Source organism: Tigriopus californicus, chromosome 6, assembly GCF_007210705.1.
Source record: "Tigriopus californicus strain San Diego chromosome 6, Tcal_SD_v2.1, whole genome shotgun sequence".
Classification (NCBI taxonomy): Eukaryota; Metazoa; Arthropoda; class Copepoda; order Harpacticoida; family Harpacticidae; genus Tigriopus; species Tigriopus californicus.
The window spans coordinates 7,979,862-7,988,020 of NC_081445.1; positions in this window are offsets into that span (position 1 = coordinate 7,979,862).

Genomic DNA, 8,159 nt, shown 5'->3' on the forward strand with positions numbered 1-8,159 from the left:
CCTGACACCATGCCGGACAGGGACCCCATGGACCCACGCTTCTTCTCGCTGAGGGCAACCCCCCTAAGTACGATATTGAGACTGAGAAAGACGATTGGCCCCTGTCGAAAGACCAATGGCAAGCATTCATCACTTACTCAGGGCTGTCCCCATTATTAGACCAGGAACCACAGGGAAACGCAGCAACCACCAATGGCATGAAAATTCAGAAGGCAGCATGGATAAGGTCCGGCCTAACGTGTGCCTTCACAACCAGTACACTACTAGTCGTCAAGGGCTTGGGACTAACCCCAGATGAGGATAGCGACGCCCAACAGGTAATTAATCGCTTAAGCTTGCACATCAAAGGTGGAATCAACATCAGGATCCACAGACACCTCCTGGCCCACCGCGCCCGCCTTCCAGAGGAAAATCCCGAGGACTTTTTGGTAGCCTTGAGAGAGATAGCATCAAAATGTGGAAACTTGCCGAAAACCAGCACAGCAGCTCAGGAGAAAGACCACCTGATGGACCAATTCATTGCCGGCATCCATGACCAAGACATTGCTGAACAGCTCCTTAGCCTGCCCGCCACCCCTACCCAGCGTGAAGCCCTGGACGCAGCCCAAATGGTTTGGCCATCTCACAAAGGGGCCTCAACCCTCGCCCTCACTGGCCCCAGTACACCAGCCGTGCACGCCCAAACGTTCAATGCCCTAAATTCCAGGTTTCGGAAGCCAAAACCTCACCACCACAATGGCCCTAAGACCCCACCCTGCCAAAAATGTGGATACCCTCCGCATCGGGGAGCCCAGGTCTGCCCAGCGGTGGACCAAACATGTAAGTGGTGCAAGAAGAGGGGCCACTACAACCGAATGTGTTTTTGAAACCCCCGCATCCCTACTATAGGACAGGACTTGAGAAATCCCCAAACCCATGCACAGTCCACCAGCCTTGAGAATTCAGAGGGAGTCATGGAGGAATGTGGCGACTCCATGTGGACCGCCACCTTAGCCCAAGGTATGACCCTCCTTACCATTTGGACCCACACAGTGACAGCGAGCACAAACAAACCTACATTACAAACCCACACCCCAGTTGAACCCCTGCAAACAGTGCCATTAAACCTCCATGTCAAGATCCGCCCTGACATTGGTCAGGCCAATATTTGGTTCCTTCCAGACTCCGGGGCCAACATCGCCGCCATTCCCCAATTAGACTTCATTTCGTTTGGGGGCATCCTCCAAAGGCTTAATGACAACAAGCCTCCTCCCAAACCACCCCCAATGGCAAATGGATCACGCCATGGTTGGTCTAGCAGTGGATCATTCATGGCTTGCCTAGCATTTACCCCTTCCAGGAAGGAGGTGGAAACAAAGGTTTGGGTAATTGATGGGCTGAGAGCTCCCATCCTATCCCGCCAAGCTTGCTTTGGCCTTGACATCCTACGTAGCGAGTACCTCAATGGCGGTGACCCAAACTCAACCCTTATCTAAATAGTGGTGACACAGTAACGCCACCTATCTCATGGGAGGCCCTGGTTCAACGCTTTCCCAATCCCCTCTCAGGAAAATGTCAAGTTATGTTGGGTGGCGACATCACAATAACAGTGCACTCCAACGCTTGCCCAAGAAATACATACTCCAACCGCCCAATACCAATTAACCTGGAGGTGGCGTTTTTGACTGAACTGAGGGAACAACTTGCTATGGAGATTTTGGAGCCGGCTGAGGATGAGAATTGCCCAGGAGAATGGCTAAACCCAATGGTCGTGACACGAAAAAAAAATTCAAGCAAGGCTCAAATAACTGTGGACTTACGTGAACTCAACAGGGCCACCATCCGACCAACTTAGCACGCAGCCAGCCCCTTTTCAGTAGTGTCCAAAATCCCAATCACAGCCAAATACTTTACAGTGCTGGACGGACTAAAAGGCTTCCACCAAGTAGGTCTGGACCCTGCAAGTAGACAACTCACCACCTTTGCCACACCCTTTGGTCGCTTCCAATACAAGAGGATGCCTATGTGATGGCATGGGAGCTCTGATGTGTTCAATGCACGCATGGATCGGGCCCTCCAAGGAGTGCCCAACATCAGACGGGTAGTGGAAGACCTAATTATATACACAGACACACTCCAAGAACACCCTGACACAGTGGCTAAGGTATTGCAGGCCTGAAACAAGGGAAACATCTCCCTCAACCCAAAGAAAGTTCAGTACTGCCAAACAGAGGTGAACTTTGGTGGCTACCTGATTGGTCATGGACGATATCGTATCGACCTCGCACTCACCAAAGACCTTCCCAACCCCTACCAACAGGACAGAGCTACGCTCATTCCTTGGACTGGCTCAACAACTTGGAAACTCAACAAGTGAAATCACTTAGTGGACCCTCTTAGAAGCCTGAACTCACAAAAAAACACGTGGCTATGGCTTCCACAGCATCAGGCGGCCTTCGAGGTCACAAGGAGGGCCTTGGCCGGCCCACGATTCCTATCCGGCTTCCATCGAGATAGGAGGACAGAACTTTTGGTGGACGCAAGCCGCCTCCACGGTCTGGGTTTCCTCCTTCGTCAGTGGGATACCAAAACAAACCAATGGTTCACAATCCAATGTGGATCTCAAACTCTAGCCCCCCACAAATCAAATTGGTCGGGTATAGCAGAGATTGAGGCCTTGGGGGCAGCTTGGGCTGCACACAAGTGCCGCTTCTTCCTTGATGGTATTTGTCACTTCACTTTGGTGAAAGACAGCAACCCTCTAATACCTATATTGAACAACAAGTGTCTGGACCAAGTGACCAATGACAGACTCCTAAAAGTAAAGACTGCCCTATCCCGGTTCAACTTCACTGCCCGCCATCAAAAAGTCCTGGCCTTGGTCCCCAGCACCACCTCCAGCGCATTAATTACCGCTTTCAGGTCCGTCTTTCTCGCCACAGCTGTAGCCAAGAATGTCAGGCCTGACAATGCCCCCCAATTTGTGTCAGGCCCCTTTAGCTCATTCTTGGCCAAGTGGGGAGTCACCCTTGAGTCATCTTCACCACTTTTGTCCCGTACAAATGGCAGAGCCAAGGCCGCCGTGAAGGCTCTCAAGAAGTTGGTAATAGGGGCTAAGCATGACCCAGATGCCATCGCAGCTGGAATCCTAGCCTTCCGAAACACTCCAAGATATGGGGGACGCTCTCCAGCAGAACTCCTCTTTGGACGAAACATCCGGGACACCCTCCCCACCCACCCCACTGCATCAGACCCAAGATGGAGGAAACCGTTCCGCAAACTGGATGAAATGGCAGAATCTCAACAAGGAAAACTTGCCAACTACTACAACTCCCGCACCAGACCATTGAAGGCGCTCTCAGTGGGAACACCAGTCATAATCCAAGACCATCAAACCAGGAGGTGGACTGGGAGGGGGGTGGTCTTGGAGATCTTACCCAAACACGACTACGTCATCAGGCAAGAACATGGAAGAACTCTCAGAAGAAACTGAGTGTACCTCCGCACCGGGCAGTTCACTCCAGAAACAGACCAAACCCAACCATTTCATTTTGTGCAACAAGAAAATCCTGTAATAGGAGATCAAAGAAATCACAACACCCCAACGTTACACCAGCCCCCAAACAACCCAGCCCCCAAACAACCCAAATGGCCAAGGCATTGGTGAAAATGCATCCCCAAACCCAGAAACAAGACCACATCGGGCACGCCAACCAAACCCACTATACATTGAACCAGAATGGTCAAAGTGAGGCAAGAGAAAGCATGAATGATAACTACTTCAACGTATCCACAGCAGTCATCTGTCCCCCTATGTCCCATGCTAAAAGTCCTCAAATAACCATGCCTCTCGCCAGCGCACGTCACTAACCCCATGTGGTAATTAGCGATTATGCTTGTTATATTCGTCCCCAACCCCCTTAGGAAGAAGGGATATGTGTGATATAATGTGGGACGACAGTGGCAACACTGAGAGCCAGGGATGAGAAATTATTAAAAGCCATTTTCTACCACCTGGCAGAAATTGGTGGCAAAAAATGGTAGAAATTGGTCCAAAATAAGTGGCAAAAGTGCCAGAAAATGGCCAAAAATGGCAGAAAATATAATTCTTTGTATCATTCTAAATCATTTTCTGGTATTTACGATCACTTTCATTAATTTTTAAGCCTACCTGTATGTAGTTTGGACACGTTGGGATAAGTATTTTGCATCGAATGTGAGATACAAGCACTAAACGTCATTGGAGTGTGATCGAGTTTGAATTTTGCCACCGCAAGCAATTTGATCCAGGGATGCCATTTGACCTAACTTTTTAAAGTCAAAATGACGGCAATTGCATTTAAACAAGTTATATCGTACTCAATAACCATTTTCATGACTATAAAAAAACCCTGTAATTCTTGTGGCTAGGCCTTGTATACTGTAAGTGGTCTATGGATACTGTTATCAATTCAATCAACCATCAAACAGTATAAATATCAATATTTGAGGAACACTTTCCATTTCAGCCAATATGCTTTTTAGCAAAGGACACTTGAAAAACTTTTCCAACCCATATGATCTTTCTTGTCTTTGACATCTTTTAGAATCAAGATCGGCCATTCTAAACACTGGCGGCCATTTTTGACCACCTTCCAACAATTTCTGCCATTTTTGCCACTTTCTGCCATTTTCTGCCACTTGTGCAGAAAATGGCAGAAATTCGATCAATCTCGATTTTTCCCAACCCTGCTGAGACCCGTGAGAGGATAAATAAACATTGAAGATACGAACATGATATGTCAAACATGCACAATCTCAAAATAAAGCATAACCCTACTCAAAGCCCTCCAAAAATTAGTCTTTTGCTAATTATTTTAGTATCGTTAAAAAACACACGGAGGAGTTCAACAATCATTACAAATTTCGCAAAAAGCAAGAACCAATGAAGCAGTTTTTAATCAGTTTCAACAAAATCTTTAAGAAAAGCCCAAATCAATAAGATTACTTGTTTTGTATTCAGATAGTATAAGTATACCTAAGTGTTCTCTTGGTGATAAACAATAGGGCCTCGAATCGAAAAAAGTTGTACTTTTTAGCCTGAATATTTTTCAAAAAGTTGACAAAACACGAAAAAAAACGTTATTGCAACTTAAAAGAAGGTGTGAAAATGTGCAAAGGTTGTGGCGGACCCGATAGGTCCGCCGATTTAATCAGTCGGAGAATGGTAGATGACTGAATGTATTTGCGGAAGGAAAGGTGTTTACATAGCATATCGGACATAACAAAGAAGTACTTTCAGAAGAAGCGGGAAAGTGGCTTGACAGGGTTGCCACAAGAAAAATGAATGCAAAAAGAGAAAATAGAGAAAGAGATCCCTAATCTGATCTGCACAGAAGTAAATATAAAGGTCCTACACAATGAACAACATGTAACAGATAAGGACCCAAATGACAATAAAAGTGCAAAATATGAGCTAAAATGTCGAAAATAGCGAGAAAAAAGGTCAAGAAAGTGGAAAAATGTGGTGGAAAAAGAACAAATTGGAAATTTGGCTCCAAAATTATAATTTCATTCCATTCAAGGCCATGTGTGTATTTAGAACCCAAGAGTAGATTTAATCTAGGACTTCTATCGAACTTCAGAATCGTGACAGGGCAGCAAATTGAACAATGATGGAGCCCGAGAAAGAAGAGAGTTGGACTTCATTATTTTAACTAGCCTGGATTCTCGAGGGCTTGAAGGTGCTCTCAAAACGCACATTAAACCTCTACGGTCATTACAATTGACCCTAAAACCTGGGTTGGGACAAAGCTCGTGAAGTCTTTTGAAAGCGTACAATATCAGATATCTCTCGTACCTTCTCTGAATACTATACAATCCCAAACTTTTTAGTCTCTCCCAATACGGGAGCTCTCTCATTCCTGTGATATTCCTAGCGAAACATCTTTGGACTTGTTTGCCCCTTTTGCTAACCTGCTGAACTAATTGGGGCCCAAATTGGCGAGACATATTCAAGATGCGGCTGAACAATCGACTTGTACAGAGTTAGCATTGTGATACTATCTCTGGACTTAAACGTGCAATATATCCAACCACATGCTTGAAAAGCTTTACCAACTTTCAACTGGATATGCTCATCAAACTTTCCATTATCTTGGAGGACTACACCTAAATCCTTCATGGATGAGACCTGCTCAATGACCTTACCTTCATCATCTAATAGTGGAGTGTCTAATGGCGTCAACCCAAAGGTCATTGAGCAGAATTTCATTCCATTCAGTGCCATGTTACTCGCAGCAACCCAGGAGTAGATTTGGTCTTGGACCTCTCTCAGACAACCGGAATCCTGACCATTCCTTTCAACTACCAATTTTGTATCATCAGCATAGGAAGAGATACTGACATTACTACTACCAAGCTTCTGAAGCGGAGCAATGAAGATGATGAAAAGGAGAGGACCCAAAATGGAGCCCTGGGGAACACCTGACTTGTCATCATGTATGCCACTATGGGATCCCTCAACCTTAACCAATTGCTTCCTACATAAATGAAACTTCTTAACCAATTGCGAACCTTGCTTTGGATCCCAATCTCATGGAGCCTGTTAACTAAAAGACCATGATCTACCTTGTCAAGGGCTTTGGCAAAGGCAAGATAAACTAAATCGAGTGATTTATTGCTTTCCAGTCCTTCAATAATCTGCTCAATATGTTCAATCAGTTGGGTAACCGTGCTAAAATGTGCTCGGAACCCATGATGGCTCGGAGAAAGGACTTCATGAATATCAAGAAATTCAACAAGTTTGGACTTCATGATCTTCTCTAACACCTTCCCAATGTTTGAAGTGAGAGAAATCGGCCTATAAAAACTGGGGAGCGACTTATCTCCCCCTTTGAAATTCACTTTTCTCAGTTGCTTTTAAGCTTCCCATTCTTGAAAATGTTTTTTTCTAAATTGTAGGTTTTCAATTTACTATCATGAGTTGTATTTTGATTAGTTATTACTAGAGGTGGAGGAAAATTACAATTGCATATTTTAAACATTTAATGCCGTCAATAGATATTTTTGATACATCGTTGGCGCATTAATCAATATTGAAAATATACCAAAAAAATCCAAAATACAAGCCCGGGGGTAATGTTCCCTTGATGGCTATCTTCTCTCTGTCAATTTTAACCAGGGTAAAACTGTGAGCGACAAGTCTGAAAAGAATAAGGTTGTTATATGAGGAGAAGTATGAGGTTGCAGTTGGAAAGAGTGGTGCCACCGTACTCGCCCTTCTGGATGACCTTCGCGAGAACATTTGTAATCTGCCGTTCCAAGTACAGTATGTCTAAAAATTGATGGTGGTATTCAGTTTCGAAGGTTTTCTTGCATAAAAGTTATGTAGGTAGCAGGATTGCTATGAAACTTGACTGATGCAATATTTTGAATGTTTGCCTCCCTTTCTGATGCAAATTTGTTAGCAATTGCTTCATCCCAAAAGTATATACGCTCCTATTGGTACTGTTTGAGGTCAATTCTAACCACCCTTCCATCATGGTGAAAGAAGACAACATCGAGCTGCCGGGTAAGGCTGTCGGCATTATTCAAGCCGGAATGACCCATAGGGCCGTCTCCTAGAGCCTGAAGATCCCTTTGCAAATGGTGGAGAATTGGTGGAAGCAAGCAAAGGCTGGCGAATTGTTGTAAAGCCGACTTGGCCGTGGAAGGCGGCCAATGATCTCCAGTGTTGCAAAGCTCGTCATCACCAAATCTCTAACAATGAAGCGGCAGTCTACGTGGAAGCTGGCACGAAGGCTGACCACAAAAGGAGACCCAGTGTCTAAGTCCTCTGTCCACAAATATTTGCGCGAAACACTCAATGCTCAGCCGTACCCCAACTGCAACCAAAGCTTTGCAAGGCGTAGCGAGAGGCACGGTTTCAATTCTGCAAGGAGCGGAAGAACTGAACAATGGAGGACTAGAGGAGGGTCCTGTTAAGCGACGAGAGTCCATTCGAGCTTTTTCATCCTCGCAAATCTCAATTAGGTTTGGTTTTTCACGGCTCTTTGGTAAGACGTAATTACTTTAAAACCTAATAAGTTTATTGCTCATTTATGTTTATGTAAAACTTAAGCAATTTCTTTCTGATTTGTAGTGTAGTTTTTCTAGTTCCAAATCGTTATGTGTAGTTCTTCAGTTTGATTGTTTTGGTC